Below are 18,096 nucleotides of genomic sequence, written 5' to 3'. Positions count from 1 at the left end.
TAAGATAAGAGATATTCCTTATTGGTTTAAGTTCATATCAAAATATAGATGAGGATTCAGTTGGTAGAGTGAACTATTGAGATTCTGACCAAAAAATTAGACATTCCATGCCCTCAGAGAGTGTGTTGGCTTTGCCAGTTCAAGTTTTTTTTTTTTTCGTTTTAAGGGCGTTAGCAGAGGGTTTTGAATAATTTATTTTAAGTCTTACAGGGTTTGATCTTCTAATTTTGTGTATCATTCTTTTGTGCTTGTGTGCCATTATCAGATTTTATTGCATAATTTGTGGTATTAAAGATGAACAATACATATTCTTATAGCCACTGGAACCACTTGCCTTTTCCTTTAGGTGGAAACTTTTTGTTATCATATGTCTTTTTCTTATACACCTAATAGATTGCTTGATTATTTTATATGTTTATTGCAGATCTAAGAATGGCACAGGACGTGGATCATAGCCCTCAGGTTCCCAATCAAGTTCCTGATCAGGTTCCTGAGCAAGCTACCATTCGTGGCAATCCAAAGAAGCAAAAAATTACTAAGAAGTCTGGTTTAGCTGGAAACCATGGAAAATTTGAGGTATGGAATTTTTTTAAGAAAGTTTTGGAAGAGGAAACTGGAAAATACAAAGGAATTGCAATTTGTGTGTTTTGTGAAGCTAGAATTACTGCACCTTCTAGGATTGGCACTAATAAGCTATGGTCTCATACTAGGACTTGTAAAAAGTTTCCTCGTGATGAACAAGATAATGCACAGACACTAATTTCTGTAATGGGAGGTCAAACTTGCAACTGGAAGTTTGACCAAGAGCTATGTAGGAGTTTTCTTGCAAAAATGATTATCCTTTGTGAACTCCCATTTAGCTTTGTAGAAAAGGAAGGCTTTAGGATGTTTTGTGAAGTTATACAACCCAAATTTCATGTGGTTTCCAGAACCACAATCACAAAGGATTGTTTACAAATATATCATGAGGAAAAAAGCAAGTTAAAAGATTATTTTAAAGAGATTTCTGCACGAATATGCATCACAACAGATTTGTGGACTTCGGTTCAAAATCTTGGGTATATGGCCTTGACAGCTCACTTTGTGGACAAAGATTGGGTCCTTAGAAAGAAAATCATAAATTTTCGAGTTCTTCCACATCCACACAAAGGAGAGGTTATTGCAAAGGCTATAGAAAATTGTCTCTTAGAGTGGGGAATAGAAAAGGTTATGACAATCACCCTTGATAATGCGAAGAATAATGATACATGTGTGATGGATTTAAAGAAAAGATTTAACAAGAGAAATATGATGTTATTAGGTGGACAGTTCTTTCATGTAAGGTGTTTTGCACATGTCATCAATTTGGTTGTGAGGGATGGAATTGAAGAGGTGAAGACAACCATCAAGCGTCTTCGTCGAAGTGTTAAGTATGTGAGGAGTAGTTCATCACGTTTGCAAATGTTTAAAAAATGTGCTTTGGAGGAGAGTGTAACTTGCAAGAAGGTTGTGTGTTTAGATGTTAAAACAAGATGGAATTCAACATATTTGATGATAAATGCAGCAATGGAGTTTGAGAAAGTATTTGATAGGCTTTTGGAGCATGATCCATTCTATAGAAGTGAATGTGAACTGAAAAAAAATAAAGAAGATGGAAGTGAGCTGGGTTTGAAGAAAAAAAAAGGTGGAAGTGGCTGTCATGAGGGGGGTCCCATAAATGAAGATGATTGGAGAAAATTGCGAAGTTTGCATACGTTTTTGGAAGATTTTTATCTTCTAACAAAGCGTATATCTGGTTCTCATTACATCACCTCTAACACTTACTTTGATGAGGTGACACAAACCAAGGATATGCTCTTGCAACAAATGGGCAGCAATGATGTTTTTCTTAGTTCCATGGCTAAGAAAATGAATGAAAAATTTGAAAAATATTGTAACATTGATGCTTTGAATCCAATTTTGATTGCTTCTATTGTGCTAGACCCTAGATATAAATTGGATTATGTGACGTTTTGGTATAGAAGTTACTTGGATAGTGATATTCTTCTAAGTGAGGATGAAAAAGATAAAAAAGTTGAGGATTGGGTTGAAAGATTCAAAAGTATGATGTCACGTCTTTATCTTCATTATAAGTTGGAAGCTACATCTTTAGATGATCAATCTGCAAATTCAGAGAGTGTAGTGGCTAATCAAGGTGGGAATCGATCCAAGAAGGAGATGTTTAGGAGTAAATTGAAAAGAAAGGAGCATGCAGATGCTAATAATGATCTGGACAAATACTTGAGTGATGGAATTGAGGATGAATCTCCAAACTTTGATGTATTGGTTTGGTGGAAAGGGAAGTATGCAACCTACCATGCACTTGCGATAATGGCACGAGATGTTTTATCAATTCCAGTGACATCTGTTGCTTCAGAATCTGCTTTTAGTACAGCTGGAAGAGTTCTTGACCCATTTCGAAGTTCCTTAACACCAAATATCGAGAGTGTGAGAGTGTTGAAGAACAACTTGAAGAGCTTGAGGAAATTGAAATTAGTATGTAACATCTGTCTTTAAATTATTTACAGCTCTTAAATTGCTTTTTTAAAATTATAGTGTTGATTTTATGCTTGTTGCAGTTGTAAGCCAAGAGATGGAAAATCTATCACGTCAATGAATGGAACTAAATATGAAGGTATGGAGTTCTTTAATTTAGTTTTGTATAAATATGTAGATTTTTTTTTCTTCATATTTTTTATGTTTTCTATTTCTTTAAAGAAAATCACCAGTACGTTTCCTGCCACTTTTCTCTTCATGTGCCCTTATTAATTCATATTTTTGTTGTTTATTTTTATTGAAAGGCTTGAAACTTTTTAATGACAAAGACAAAATAGAAGAATAAAATCTCTCAATGTAAGAATTGATTCTCCCATTGAATGAAGTGTGTGATCAGTACAGTAGTGTTTATATACAGAGTGTTAGGAAATATCTAGAATAAAATTTGTTACCTCTGGAATGATATTGGGGTATTGGTACTGTGCAGTTCTTATCTAGTATAATGTGCTCTTGTTTGATTGTTCTGGAATAGTGTCGTGGCTCTAATAATGTGTGATTGTTCTTGCTGATAGAGCATTCTATTTATCAAGGCTAACTAAATTTAGTTGAGCTTGATGATGGAACATTCACATTCTATACATTTAGTATAGTTTTCTTTCTTTTATCATGTTTGATGATGGAACATTGTATATATTTTGTTTTGCAGCTTCTTTTATTGACAAATTATTTCAAGGAATTGGAGATGGTGTACTTTTTAATTTAGAGAGGTGAGTGTTGATTTTTGTTCAAATAAATACTATTACTGTAACATTACCCCTTTTTAACTAACATCATAGAACTTCCCATCACACATGAATGTATGATACTTCTAGTTAATAATTACACCAAGAGATCTATATGCTTTGATATTCTTGATTTTAGGTCATGACTCGCAGCTAATTTCTTTGTTGCTGACTTCCATTCCTTCCATTCCATAGACATTTTTCCTATCCTGTAGCAGATATAGCTTGTATCACTCATGTACAGTCAAAGGTTTAAGGATAGGCATTTTCTGAGTAGAACTAGCACTCTTATGTTCCTTCCACTTTTCTCTTCATGTACCCATTTTTGTTAATGAAGTAGGATGTTTGATTTGGCTTGATGAATTGCCATGATTTCATCTTAATCTCCGGGTGAAAATTTCTTTTTGGTTGCACCATATGTTTAGTAACAAGTTCAACATTCAAAATGTGACACACAAATCTGCTTCTGAATCCTTTGTGAGTGTGCTGCCGCATAGGGCAGCTGCACCCAAATGCTAATAATTGCATTTAATCTCTCTAGGCAGTAGATTCTATATTGTCTGAATTTGTCCTATTAATTATGTCTTCTTTGATTATTTCATCTTGGTGCAGGTAAAAGAAGAGGCGCAGCAACTTGCTATTATTTTTGAAACTGTTGGAGGTTTCAAGGTGAAGCGCAAAGGTGGAAAAGGAAAGCTAATTTTTGGAAGGTGAGTTATATTCAGTGCGGCATTAAGCACTCAGTGCACTCTCTGCATATGTTGTTTAACACAGACATATTTCTGCAGTGTGACCCCGCAAGATCTCGTTGACATAATCAAGGCACAACTCAACAGGTAGTATCTTTTATCTAGTAAGAGTATGATTTATATATCAATCACGATTTTCACTTTGTGCACTGTTACTGCATTCTGAATACCCCACTTGAATGCATATTCTGAATACCCCCTCAAAACGAGTGAGTAATTAGCTGTAACCTTGGAATTGCAGGTTGGCATGTTCGTGACTTCAGCAATGGTGTTGCGAAAAATGATGTTAGCTTATTTCCAGTGATGAGTTGATTTTGTATGTTATGGATCTATGTTAAATGTTGTACTTGTAGTTTTCATTTTCTATTTTTATTGTGGACTATTTTAAATTTGAACATTATGTCATTTGAATGTAAACATTGGAATTCTTCTGGAAATTTTTTCCCTGTTTGGTTGGCTTAATCATGATTCACAAGAAAATTTCAAAATTTGATTTCCAAAATTATTATCCGAAAATGCCGAAACTATTATCCGAAAATTCCGAAAATATTAACTTCCGAAAATTCCGATAATGCCGAAAATTCTGCATCGGAATAGAGTTAGTACATTCCGAAATTTCAGAATCGGACTCGGAAGTAAAAGGTAATTCCGAAAAGCTTCGGAACGGAATTCGGAACAGTGGTTTCCGATCCGTTCCGGCCGAAAAACACCCCTACTGCAGAATAATGAGCCTTTCGCTGAAACCAATACACTGAACCCTAGGCACTGGTCAAAATTTGAAGTTGAACCACCCAAAGCCCAAGCCAAAGCCTTCCCAATTCATTGACCTTTTCTTTTTTTATTTTCTTTTGGGTCCTTCTTAAGACATTTTGTGCTAGAGTTGGCCTGGTCCAGTCCAAAAGCAAAACAAGCCCAAATTAGGAGATGAAGATTACTGTTCTACTTTTGCTATTTTAAAAGAGAAACAACACATCAACACGTGACATTACTTCAAAATACCGACAACATACGTGAGTGAGGAGAATTGATTAGGCCAATGAATCCATTTTTGTATTTGAGTTGGAATTTTCCTCCCAGTACATTTGAGTTGGAATTATTTTATTATTATATAAAATACTATCGCTTGGTTGGTCATCAGACTATTTTATACAAGTAGGGGGGAAGGGTTAGAATTGGATACTTCCCAATACAATCCCATTACAGAAAAATATGTCACACAATGCTTTATTCTATAGCTAGCAGATTGTGTTACAATTATGCCCCATGGACGATGTTCATTACTCAGGGGCAACTTGCAGGGGCAAATCCGACTTTTTGACCAGCCACGTCATACACCACCTCCAACCTCTTCTGTTGAACATTCCCAATAATCCCAATGTCACTATCATCCTTGTTTCCCGCAAACGCCAAGCAAACCTGCGAACTACTTACCACGTAGAATATCCCAGTTGCGTCCGAGTCCACCGTAAGTCCATCCCCAAACATAAACGCTATCTTCGGATACGACACCGTCTCGTAGCCACTGAAATTGTAACACGTGTCCAGCAGCGAAAACGACTTAGTCAGCGTGTAGTTCTTCATCGCCTCCCGAAACGCGCCCCGCAACGCCGCGTATGCCTTCGCCGGCAACCGCGTGATCACCGTCCCCGAGTCGATGATAGTTCCAGAAGACGAAAAGACTGAGGGCGCAATCGACAGCTGGCTCCCACCGACTTTGATGCCGGCGAGGCCGAGGCGACGACTCTCTTTCGGATAACGTGGTGAGCTTGGTGAACTTGACGCCGTTAGCGGAGCCTCCTCCGTTGCCGAAGGTGAGATGACCGGTGGAGCTGGAAGTTGACGGAAGGCAGTAGGAGAAGAAGCGGTTGTATTTCATGGCGGTTTGTTCGACGAGGGAGATGTTGTTTCTGCCGAGACCGACCAAACCGGCAGTGCCGTAGAAAAGGCCTTCGTTGTCTTGGCCACAGCCGAAGAGGAAACCTTCAAAAACGTCCGTGGAGGTCAATGTAAGCTTTTCTTTGGCGAAATCCCCGATGGAGAAGGACCCGTCACCGTACCGGATGCCGTAAAGGCAGGAGGAAGAGGCGGAGGAGCAACGGTGTGGGATGCCGGCGGATGAGAGTTGAGTACACGTGGCGGATGAACAGGATAAGTTTTTGTATGAGGAAGAGAGAGAAGGGTCGAAGATGGGCTCGCTCTGTGTGTAACAAGATCGAAGACATGGGCGGCATTGGGTCCAGGTGAGGTCGCTGCCGGTGTCGAATTCGAGGGAGAGTTGCTTGGCTGGCGTGCCGAGACCGACGGTGACAAAGTAGTTTGCTGAACCCAGAGGGAGACCGGACTTGGCTGGCAGGGTGGTGGAGGCGGCGGATTGGGTGAATGGGTCGTGGATTCTGTAGTTGAGGCGGGAGTGGATTGAGTTGACTCGGGCTTCGTCTTGCTTGAGGATTTGAGCGTGGTATTTGTCATCAGTTTTTGTGGTTGAAGTTTTGGATGATTTGTGGAATATAGAGCATGGCCCATGCTTGTGTACCACTTCCAATATTGATGCCTTGTTATTGGTATGACCTGGTCATTGAAAGGGATGAGTGTATGTATACATGTGACTCTTTATGCATATATTCACAATTATATCCATCTGTGCATGCCTGCCACTAGTTTACGGGTAACAAGACCATGCATGCCATGTGGGTGAGAGAGACACAAAGGTAATGGGGCACGGGGCTATGTTATTTTGTTGTTTTTCTTTGTTACTATATATGCCCCTACAAATTCTATTTTCCCAAGCATATACTCATCATTCTATAAATTTATGTGTAAAATGCAATTTCAAACTTAAATGACCAGTAGGATATAAGAGGTAGTAGTATTAATTCATGTGTTTTTACATCATTGCCATCAGACTTCATATTTTATTTATTTATTCTAAGCATTTCATTAACTGCCATTGTAATTAAAACTCCCTATTAATAGCATATCAATCACTCCATTTCTTTCGGTTGCCATTCCTTCTAGCATATGGCCCCTTAAAATTGCAAATAAAAATAATAATATGTAAATTATATATCCAATAATGCACATATATATGAAAAATATAAATATAAATATATACCTATAACAATATAGGTATATTATTTACCAAAACAATTTGACAAAAATAGGTCAGTTACTTTGTAATTGAAATTTTTGTACATTTTTCATAAATTAAAAATAGGTACACAATAATTTATAGAAAATAGGTACGTTGTATAATTGAAATTTATACACATTATTTAGAAGAAAAAAATAAGTTCATTATACTAGAAAATTTGTTTTACCAGGTATACATTATTAGAGAAAAAAAAAAAGGTACAGTATTTAGAGAAAAAAATAGATACAAAATTAGCATAAAAAATAGGTTCATCATACTAGGTAAATTGTTTTACTAGGTACATTATTAGAGGAAAAAATAGATACATTATTTTGAGAGAAAAAATAGGCTCATGTAAAAAAAATATTTTCATAAAACAAACAATAAACATATGATCAAATATATTTTCATAAAACAATAATAAAGAAAAAAATAGGTACAATATTTGGAGAAAAATAGGTTCATTAAAATAATATTTTAAACACAAAACAATAAATAGATTATCAAATTATTTTTCAACATAATTAGAATGTACACTATTATTCATAAAACTATAATAAAAAGAATACCGGTCGTATAATTCATAAAAAGAAAACAACATTAATTCCTAAATTTAATATTGAATTTAAATTCCTAATACTTTAAATAGATTACTAGTTTTAATTCATAGAAGGAAAACACCATTAATTCAAAAATAGATTACTAGTTGTAAAATAGATTAATAATACTTTAATGTGAAATTTAATATTTAATTTCAAATAAGTTTTTGAATTAGTTCCTACATCCATTATAACTATTTGGAGATCTTTCCAAATTCAACGGGTGTCATTAGTTACACTCCCTATAACACATTAACTTATAAATATGGGTAGTTTTGGAATCCGAAAAATACAATAAATCAGATTTTAAGTTATTTTAGGTAACTTGCTTAGTTGGATTCTAATCATCCGGTATTATTTGAAAAAATTGGGTATTTTAAATAGAAAACTAAAGAAAAAGGGTTGTAGGTAATTTAAAATGAATTTTATTGGTCTAAGCTCAATTTACTTTTTTTTTTTAAAAAAAAAAAGTAAATTTGGTTGAGGTTTTTTTTTGGCCAAGCATGGGGCTCTTTATGTGTGTTTTTAAAAATTAAAAAAAATGATCAACTAGTATAGTGATTTAGAATAATAACTTTTTTTATGGAAGGTTCTAGATTTGAGTCATAGTACAAGTTTAATATGCTAAACTTAAAAAAAAATATGTGTACGTTTTTCTATGCATATGAATATTAGAGGGAATTACACAGTCTCTACTCCCATGCGCCATTGGAATTAACAGCGTATATAGCCAGACAATATATGAATATTGAATATATATATATATATATATATATATATATAGAAGAGAGAGAGAGAGAGAGAGAGAGAGAGAGAGAGAATTAACAGCGTAATTAAAATGGGGTTTGAAATGAATTAACCTTTGGTGGAGGGGGTGCAGGTGGTTGCTGGTAGAAGAGAGTTTACTTCTACTGTGTGAGTAGTGTGTGGCGGAAGGTGGGGTTCTGGACTTGTTGCTGCCAGAGCAATAATGGCCTTTTCGAAAGAGCAGAGAATTAGGAACAGAAACACAGAGAAGAAACCCATGAAAAAACCTGAGGAAAGAGGAGGAGCTAGAAATGAATATCGTTAACAAGCCTAGCTAGCTGTAGATTTAAGTTTACGCATACTATTGGCCTTATATAAACTATTTGGAGGATTTAATTTTCTAGCATTTGCTCCATACCATCGTTCTCAAACCCCGCCCTAACCCGTTCAAATTTTTTTGTTGTCATTTTTTGGTCGATCGACTTTGTTCACCCGTTCTTTTATGTTAATTATCTTTCAAGGAAAAGACAAAAAATGAAAATGAAGGTAAAAAGGTTCTCTGTCAATACACATACATACATTATACATACAATATGTCAATAGTGTAATTAATACCAAGTGGACTCGGAGTCTGGAAGGAAGGTACTGCATGCATGCGTTTCTGTTCCTTCCTAGTCACGACTCAAGACTCACGACCCACGACTACTCATGGGTCCCAAAGTCAATGAGTCAACAGAGTCCATAGTTAAACTGATCAAACAATCAGTTTAACTATATCCGTACACCAAACTTTGGAATGTTCACTAATTGGTTCTTTCTTCAAACTGCTGTTTTTCGAGTTGTTAAGAATATTTATTTCATATCTAAAGTTCTAGGTTCAGTTTATAATATCACTTGAATACAAAAATAAAAACCATATTGTCTTCCTTTTGCTTTTTAAAACACAAATGTTATATTAAAAAAAGAATAGTAAATTTTATATTAAAAAAAGAATAGTAAATTAAGCTTAGACCCATAAAATTTATTTTTAATCACCTGTAGTTCTTCTCTTTATTTTTCTATTTAAAATATCCAATTTTTTCAAATAAAATCTTATGACTAAGATCCAATTAAGCAAGTTACCTAATCTAACTTAAATTATGATTTATTATATTGAAGTGATATGCTAAAGATAAAGTTTCATCATCTTTATTCTTATCTTAATCTTTGGTAGAACCACCTATTTATAGGCTTACAAGATAGGATATTGAATACCATCATTTACAATATACCTATAGGTTACAAGCACTAATTACAAATACTTAGTGCATAGGTTACATAAAATCCAACGGTAGAATACTAAGAGGTATGGTGGTCATCCACCAACCCATGCATTTACAACACTCCCCCTTGGATGTCCACCATACAATGACATAGTTCCCTCATTAAAAACCTTGCTTGGAAAACCCAATGGGACAAAACCGAAGTGAAGGGAAAAAGAGTGAAACTTTCTTCTGGATCATTGATATGGTGTTGGATGCGCTTATGTTGCCTCGTTAAAACCTTGCTAGGAAAAACCCAGTGGGACAAAAAACCTAGTCGAAGGGAAAAAGAGTACAACGCGCATATGTCCTACATGTAGTAGAATTGGGATGCTCCCCCTGATTGATATCTCCCCCTGATTAATATCTCCCCTTCTCTGATTTGAGCAATACAAGTAACATTGTCTTCATACATGATCGTCTATCACACTATTCGACATGTTTTTCACTTTTCAAATGATTGAAATATTTAGGAGCATCAACAACAAATTTAATAGTTAGAATATGTTACAATAATATCAAATTTGAATTCAAAATACTCAAACTTTTAGTGATAACTCTTAATTAAGAATATTTTGGTACTTTATATCCTTCAAGAGGTTGCTTCATCCGATATATCTCAAATATTTCATGAGCTTTGAGGATTTCCATGTACCATATAGTCTTAATAAATATGCATTTAACATATGCTATAAGTTTCACGTTAAAGTAACAACTGCACTTATAGAAATATGGATGCATCTATGATGAGATGGGAGACTAAAACCATGTCTCTCCCAGGAAACCTTATGTCATATTAGTGATCTTATTTCACTTCATAAGCACCAATTCATAACCTTCATACTTAGAATTTGTAATTCGGTGTTTGAGCTATAGGTTCAATATCCCACACTTCATATTTAGTGATAAATGGAATTGCCTATTTCCATTTTTGGCCAATCACTTAACTTGTCGACATTCATGAAACGTGATTTAATATAATCATAGCCCTTGATGATTGTAGTAGCTACTAATAAACCAAATGTATCATCAATTTGTGATCCCACAATTCTCATGTGCATGCGCATGCATAATTTATAAGCATCTCATTGCTTTGGGGTACCAATGCCTATTCAGGGGCTTATGTTGTCATTTGTTAGACAAACATCTCTTTTACAATGAATTATTTAGAATATGTGGATCATAACCTCCTATAGAGCGTTATTTTTTATAGGGCTTGAATTTTTCAAATAATCTCCACTTATGAGGAGTTAAGTCTTTAGAACCTATATTTCTGTCATGCTTCAGGCATGCATTATATATATAGTCACCATGTTAATGGATTGTGATATGAGAATATCAATCCATGTTAGCATATGTACAACTTTTATATGCATTATCTTGATGAGACAAAAGCGGATTGATTCAACACTATTTCACGACGTTCTTCAGGAACTGCCATTTCTCCCCCTAATGGCGGGAAAATTGTCTCAAAATTTAGGAAAATAAACTCATCATCATTATCAAGTCAAATTGACTGGATTGGATAATGTGGGAGTTGTGCTCGTAAACGTCTTGACAAGAGACAAATATGTGACCATTTTAGTAGGCACAATTAATAAAACTGGTGAAGTGATCCATAATTAAATGTTATATAAGCTCACAAATATCCCCTTGAATTATTTCAGGAAAGAGGGCTCAAAGTCAATTTTTGACTTTGATGATCTCATGACAACTTTTATTTGTGAGGATTCTTTGTAATGATATTTGTTGGACAAGACAATATTTTGAGTCTTTAAATGATGAGCATTCTTTGTAATGATATTTGTTGGACAAGACAATATTTTGAGTCTTTAAACAATGTCCTTACAAATTTATAAAACTCTTATGTGTCATTGTGGAATATGGATTGCCAAGATAATCATACCACAACATAAAAGTTATCCGGTCAATGAACTTCTGGTTCATGATATTATAATCTTCAACTACTTTAATAGTTGTGTAATATTGGGGCCTCATGAACTTTTGGTTCATGACATCATAAACTTCAACTACTTTAATAGTTGTGTAATATTGGGGCCTCATGAACTTTTGGTTCATGACATCATAAATTTCCTACCCACAAAAGAAAGTAGGAAGTTTCTCCAATAGACACCTCTGACTGTCAATATTGGGGCTGTAATACAAAACATTATCATCGTAAAATAAAATTAACTAATAAACCAACATAAATAAAATAAAAAGAGTAAAGTGGTATAAATGAGGAATAAATTAAATAAATTAAAGACTATTAAATTCCAAGATAATCCAATATTAATGTGTATTCAATATGTAGATAAAACTACAGGTTTAAGAATTGGGTTTCCAACCAATTCAGGTTCATATAGGCACAAATAAGTAATGAACTTCAAGTTCATATATAGTATTAAGATCCACAAAAACTATGAACTTCAGGTTCATATCAATATATATTTGAAACTTCAAGTTCGAATACGTAGATATAAATAAATTGAATTAATAGTTGTGCTTTGAACTTCATACTCAAATCCATGTATATGCACTCGAAACTTCTGGTTTGGGTTTTTGACATATGTAGGCCTCATGGAATTCTGATTTTGATTAATACAAAATCGAGGAGTTTCATGTCCTTATGTGCTCTTTAAATTCGCGGAAACTTCACGCCCTCAATTATTTGGAATCAAAGAACTTCAGGTTCTTGATTCAATCAAAAGAACTCTAGGTCCTAATCTAGTTATATGATGAGGATCGAGGAACTTCGGGCCCTAATCTTTTGTATAATACAAACTCATCATAATAATTAAGATCATACTTAAAATTAAATAAACAAATAAAAAAAACATGGCATTATATTCATGTGTAATAAGAATAAGAATTTTTTTTTTTCTTAAACGAGCATGATGAAGTCTGATGGTGAGTACAAAGAAACTCTATACCATGTGATGACTCTAGCTCATATAAGAAGAAAGAAAATTCAAAGAAAGAAAACATACCAAGAGCAATGTCGTGCTGATAACGTGTTATAAAACTAGAGGGAAAATGTAGAGAGAAGTGATATGCTAAAGATAAAGTTTCATCATGTTTATTCTTCTCTTAATCTTTGGTAGAACCACCTATTTATAGGCTTACAAGATAGGATATTGAATACCATCATTTACAATATACCTATAGGTTACAAGCACTAATTACAAATACTTAGTGCATAGGTTACATAAAATCCAACGGTAGAATACCAAGAGGTATGGTGGTCATCCACCAACCCATGCATTTACAACATTTACCTATTATCATCTATATATATAACGCAAAAGGCAGAGAATGTTAAAACATTCAAAATGCCAAAAAATGCCATTGGTAGGTTAATGCAAACATTAAGAATTGAAATTATTAATTAAATGAGGATATTATGATAAATTCACACTTTTCATATTAAAAAAATAAAATTAAAAGAAAATTCAAATAATAGATCCTATTTTTATGAAACACAACTACCAATTATCTTTTTTAATTCTAAAATAAATTTTTTTAAAAAAAATCCTCTCGCAAGCGCAAAAGCACACGCAAAGAGGCTAGTAAAAGATAATAGGTAAATTATTATCAATAAGAGATAATAGGTAAATTGACATTATCAATATAAGATAACGTACCTCTTTTTAAAATACATAATGTACCTATTATCAATAAATGATAATAAGGTACAATATAAGTACATGTCATACAGGTAAATTATTTTTATTTAAAAATGAGCACCATTGTAGGCACATTGTAAAAATAATATACGTGCCATTTATATATAATAAAAACAAATTCCAATCAGTACATCAATTATTTTTATTATTACTTTTTATGAAATCAATACAAGTTTACGGCAAGGAAGGGATCATGCATCCAAGAGAATATACAGTGTTTATTAGGAAAAGAATCAATGTACAGTTGCAAACAAACGAAGGTTAATGGCACATATTGTAATTTAATTGATAATACTAGGACAAATATTATCCTAAATGACAGCATATTTCGAATTTGGGTTTATCTTAAATATTTAGAAATAGTTAAATTATCTATATATATATAAAGCAATGCAAAGAATGGTGAATTATTTAAAATACCAGAAAATGTCCTTAATTAATACAAACATTAAAAATTGAAATTATTAATTAAATAAGGATAATATGATAAATTCATATTTTTTTTCATATTAAAATAAAATCAGATAATAAATTCTACTTTTATAGAACATAACTATTTATATTACTTTTTCTTAATTCTAAAAATAATATATATTTAAAAGAAAACCAATTTACACAAGCTCGTGCATGTGCCAAGGGCCAGTATCTAGAAAATAAGAATTACATGGGTATTTCCCTTACTCAAGGGCAACCTTCAGGGGCAAATCCGACTTTTCATCCAGCGACGTCATACACAACCTCCAACCTCTTCTGTTGAACATTCCCAATAATCCCAAAGTCACTATCATCCTCATTTCCGGCAAACGCCAAGCAAACCTGCGAAGGACTTATCAGAAGCAATATCCCAGTCGCGTCCGAGTCCACCGTAAGTCCATCCCCAAACATAAACGCTATCTTCGGATACATCACCGTGCTCAAGCCGCTGAAATCATAACACGTGTCCAGCAACAAAAACGACTTAGTCAGCGTGTAGTTCTTCATCGCCTCCCGAAACGCGCCCCGCAACGCCGCGTATGCTGTCGCTGGCAACCGCGTGATCACCGTCCCCGAGTCGATGATCGTTCCAGAAGACGAAAAGACTGAGGGCGCAATCGACAGCTGGCTCCCACCGACTTTGATGCCGGAGAGTCCGAGGCCGTAAAACGACTCGCTTCGGGATGACGTGATGAGCTTCGTGAACTTAACGCCGTTAGCGGAGCCTCCGTCTCCGAAGGTGAGGTGACCGGTGGAGCTGGAAGTAGACGGGAGGCAGTAGGAGAAGAACCGGTTGTATTTATTGGCGGTTTGTTCGACGAGGGAGGTGCTGCTCCGGCCGAGACCGAGCAAACCGGCGGATCCTTTGAAAAGGCCTTCGTTATCTAGGCCGCAGCTGAAGATGAAACCTTCAAAAACGTCCGTGGGGGTCAATGTAAGCTTTTCGCTGCCAAAGACCCCGATAGTGAAGGACATGTCTCCGTACTCGGCGGCGTAGAGGCAGGCGAAGGTGGAGGAGGAGCAGCCGTGTTCGATGCCGGAGGATGAGAGCTAAGTACACGCGGCAGTGGTACATGAGATATTTGTTGGCGTGACTTGTGGATATTGACTTACTTTCCTTACACAGAATTCCTATTATAATTGTAATTGATTTATTTTAATTCTTGATTTCCTACTGTAAATAGATTTATGAATTTATTATTTACTTGCTCATTCAGGTTTCGTTGTATTATAAATATGACCTCCTATAATGAGAAGAATATACAGAAAATTTTCACAAACAAATATTCTCTCATAATTTTCATATTTTAGTATGGTATCAGAGCCAGGTCTTGGAAAAATGGGCTCAGTCTGATTGTAACAAGACTGAGTAGCAGAACATGCCTTGCATTGGGTCCAGGTGAGGTCGCTGCCCTTGTCGAAGACAAGGGAGAGTTGCTTGGCGGGTGTACCGAGGCCGACCGTGACAATGTAGTTCGGTGAGCCGATAACAATACCGGACTTGGCGGGGAGGGTGGTAGCAGCGGATTGGGTGAGTGGGTCTTTGATTCTGCTGTTGTTGTTATGGTTGAGGCGGGAGTGGATGGAGTTGACTCGGGCTTGGTCTTGCTTGAGGATTTGAGCATGGTATTTTTCATCACTAGTTGTGGTGAAGTTTTTGATGATTTGTGGAATTTGGAGCATGGCCCATGTTTGTGCACCACTTTCAATACCGATGATGCCTTGTTATTGTTATGACATCATCGAAACATGTATGCATAGAGAGAGAGAGAGAGAGAGTGTGTGTTAGAGATACATAAATGCATTGAAATTAAGTTATATATATATATAAAATATGGGATGAATCCTTTGGTGGAGGGGCTGCAGGTGGTTGCTGGTAGAAGAGAGTTTACTTCAACTGTGTGAGTGGTATGTGGCAGAAGGTGGGGTTTTGTATCTCTTGCTGCCGAAGCAAATCAGTTCTCGAAAGAGCAGAGAATTAGGCATAGAAATACAGAGAAGAAACCCATGAAAAACCTAAGGAAGGAGGAGCTAGAAATAATGGGAGTTTCCATGAATAATTAACAAGATTACCTCTAGATTATTGAGTTGCTGCTGTAATGTAAGCATACTCTTGGCCTTATACAGGCTAATTGGAGACAGGGACGATGTCAATTGGGGTTATCGGGCTTAGGGTTCGTTTGGCCTAAGCTGGATTAAATACTGAGTTACGTTTGGTGTTACGTCGGATTAAGTATTTGGATTGTAAAAATAGTGAAGACCTATGTTTGATTCTGTGTCGGACTAAAAAATAATTATTTTATTAATTTCTCTTCTTTTTTTTTTCCTAGCTTTTTTTCTCTCTCTCTCTCTCTCTTTTCTTTTTGTTATCGTGTTTTTTTTCCTTCCTATTTCATTAAAAAAAAAAAATTGTAATTCAAGCCAAGGGTTGGACTGCATGCTCAAAATAGCGTTCTCTCCAATTTGCGAACCACATTTCAGCATTGCTATATTAGACAAGTGAGTCCGGAGCTTTTTTACACTGATGGACTATATAATCCCATTTAAGTTAATTCCCTCCGTTACCAAATATGGATTTCAAGTATACAACACAGTCCAGTCCAATAAGGCATAGTGAAACATACCAAACATGGCATTAATTTCCAAGCATTTACTGATGACAAATATTTTCAATTCATAATTGCCTAACACCCAACTAGTCAAGTCTATGTAGACTCCATATACAACATTCTCAACACGTTGAATAATTTGTTATTTGGAAGTAAATTGTATTTCAACCATCTGAGTCGTAATTTACGGTTGATTTTTTATGAAATATTAGACAATTGAAAGCTATTTAAAACATCTAATTATAGTCGTTTAACTAATTATCCAACTAATAACTGAGTCCACGAAGACCACACCAGTCATCCAACTAATTGAAAGTATTACAAGAAAACGAAGTGTTGTTTAATTTAAACAATTGGTCTCTATCATTAGTTCTTTTCAAAAATTATTACTGGAAAAATACTATTTTCATTTGTTGATAAATTACTATATTCTGCACTCGGACATCTATGTTCTTAATCTGGCTCATCAATTCAGTTATCTATTGATACTTTCCTTAAACAGTTCGTCGAAATGCCTCAAAAAGGTTGAGGTAGAAACTAATTGTATTTACCGTTGTAGCACGAAGAAAAATGTCTGAATCCGCCACTATATTCTTATGGTCCAGACTAAATACTTATCATTTCTGTACTTCAAGATAATTGAGATTAAGACAATCGTTGTCACAATAATGTAATTGCCTTAGTAGAATTAAAGAAAATGAGCGGTCCAGCAAAGTTATCTTGTGTTTGTTTGATTGTGAATGGGACATCTCTAATTTCTGGTGTGAATAAATTAACAGCAGGAATCTTTTATCAGAGAGCGAAGATGATTAATTGGAATCTTGCTTGGGTGTGGGGTAGACAGAGAGGTTGTAGTGGGTGGTGGAAGCAAGCTGGAATCTGTCCCAAAAGATGAGTGAGTGAGAGATACTGATGGAGATTTTAGATGGCTTAACTTCCAATCATCCTGCAGTTTCCATTGCCAACAAATGATGTTTTTGAAAGGCTTCATCTTCTTTACGCATTGCCAATTTGGCATGCCCCAATTATTATTTTTCATCCTTTAATTTCCCAATTCCCCCACTCGGATATTGCACTGTGCACCATTGAAAAAGATGAAAAGGGTTTAATTAAAAAAATGCTTTCTTTGAATCTCTGGATAAAATCTTAACAACCCATACTGTAAGTTATCATGTCTTTGAATCTCAAATACTAATCTTGATCAGACATTGTGAATAAGGATCTTCTTCTCCTACTCGGCTTTTTATCTATATCTCTAGATGGGGTGAGTTTTCTGTTATGAGTGTATTTTAGCCGATACAAAAGGGACCTTATTTATAAGCATCTGTTCCGGTACCTTACCCATCAAGGAGTACTCAAACAGATTTTGTTTACTTAGGAATTGGATGTTTTAATCCATATAGAATTAGGAATCCTTAAGATACTCCGATCTCAATGTAAACGCACCGTTTGATTGAGTATCCTACTGATATTAGGATTAATACTTCCTGATCAATTAGAGCTCT

General features: G+C 35.1%; 1 long non-coding RNA gene and 2 pseudogenes across 2 annotated transcripts; 1 reads left to right on the top strand and 2 right to left on the bottom strand.

The window, feature by feature from the left end:
* The first annotated feature begins 2,166 nt into the window (after positions 1 to 2,166).
* Positions 2,167 to 4,482, top strand: LOC117624525. 2 transcript variants are annotated; one of them, XR_004585336.1, is made up of 6 exons: positions 2,167 to 2,514; positions 2,598 to 2,653; positions 3,221 to 3,281; positions 3,909 to 4,006; positions 4,085 to 4,132; positions 4,287 to 4,482. It is a non-coding gene; the product is annotated as an uncharacterized LOC117624525 (long non-coding RNA). The 2 variants fall into 2 exon arrangements; XR_004585334.1 differs by lacking the exon at positions 3,221 to 3,281.
* Positions 4,483 to 5,073: 591 nt separating this feature from the next.
* Positions 5,074 to 6,727, bottom strand: LOC117618151 (annotated as a pseudogene).
* Positions 6,728 to 14,189: 7,462 nt separating this feature from the next.
* LOC117615746 lies at positions 14,190 to 16,093 on the bottom strand (annotated as a pseudogene).
* Between the last annotated feature and the right edge of the window lie 2,003 nt (positions 16,094 to 18,096).

The sequence above is a fragment of the Prunus dulcis genome, chromosome 1 (assembly GCF_902201215.1).
Source record: "Prunus dulcis chromosome 1, ALMONDv2, whole genome shotgun sequence".
In the NCBI taxonomy this organism is placed as follows: Eukaryota; Viridiplantae; Streptophyta; class Magnoliopsida; order Rosales; family Rosaceae; genus Prunus; species Prunus dulcis.
Note: the sequence above shows the minus strand (reverse complement) of the source record. Positions and strands in the feature narration are given on the sequence as shown.